Here is a 1,113-nt window from a genome sequence, read left to right as displayed (position 1 = left end):
CATCCCCGCCCTACTCTACACTACTTATTAACCCTTATAACGTCAAAGACATCCCCACCCTATTCTACACTACTTACTGACTTCTGTGTTTGTATATTTTGGGTAAATGACCCCGACCTCGCCCCCTTTATTACGTTTTAGCCCCTGTTTGTCTATCGTTACCACGACACTCCAGCAATTGATTTATATATATACATATATCATTGCTTATTTATTTGTGGGCGGTTAAACAATACAAAAAACAAACAAAAAACATTATTGAGTTTTTAAAAGTCTTATTCAACTGAAAATGAAGAACAGTTCATATGAAGAACCTAAACAGAGTATAAGGTTCCAATGTATTACAAATATTTGATTTCTATATTTAAAACCAGGACACGATTAAGTCCTGTCACTGGTTTTATTCATACACGATTAACTGAACAAGGAAGTTTAAATAATGTTTTTTTAAACTTTCAAGTTTGTCGACAGAAGGGTCAATTGTGTACGTGCCGTATTAGGTCCGGGATGATGTAAACAAACAAATGACATCATGCCAATTTACCTGAACGTCGCCTATAAAGTTGAGACCATTTGTAGGATCGGCTGTCGGCTGACCGTTGTTCTCGCCTCCAAGAAGTATGTAATAATTTGAATCATTCTGCCATTTTGGGTCGGCAATGGCTAGGTACACCTATTACGAGCATAAACGTGATTCTGGATTCTATATATAAAGGCGAGATAAAAAAAAGGCATTGCAACATAACTATTTTCAAATACTTGGATTGAGGAATGTTTGTGATTTCACTGGCAGAGTGAACAAGGTAAAATACATTGCCAAATTGACAGCTAAAGGGGAGTAAGTTCGTCCCTGTTAGTATTCAAATGAGACTAAGTCGACGCCTGATAGAGAGTTAAATTGGACGCATTTCTCTGCTAAATAGGATCAATTCGGCCTCAATAGAGAGTCAAACAGGACCAATTTCTTCATGCTAAGAGAAAATAAGATTAGTCATGCCCAATAGATAGTCAAGCATCTATTCGTTCTTCAGATTGATTGTTAAATAGGACGAATTAGCATCTGAAAAGGTTATATAGGCCTTATTCGTCCCTGACAGATAAAGATCCTACCCG

General features: G+C 36.9%; 1 protein-coding gene across 1 annotated transcript in view; it reads right to left on the bottom strand.

Moving 5' to 3' along the window:
• Positions 1–694, bottom strand: part of LOC110461583 — a 9,071-nt gene extending 8,377 nt beyond the window's left edge. The window contains exon 1 of the mRNA XM_021515114.1: positions 545–694. The gene's annotated coding sequence lies outside the window, so the exon portion shown is untranslated. The remainder of the gene's footprint in view (positions 1–544) is intronic.
• Positions 695–1,113: the final 419 nt, after the last annotated feature.

Source organism: Mizuhopecten yessoensis, unplaced genomic scaffold (genome assembly GCF_002113885.1).
Source record: "Mizuhopecten yessoensis strain PY_sf001 unplaced genomic scaffold, ASM211388v2 scaffold10637, whole genome shotgun sequence".
In the NCBI taxonomy this organism is placed as follows: domain Eukaryota; kingdom Metazoa; phylum Mollusca; class Bivalvia; order Pectinida; family Pectinidae; genus Mizuhopecten; species Mizuhopecten yessoensis.
This window is presented reverse-complemented; position numbering and strand designations above follow the sequence as displayed.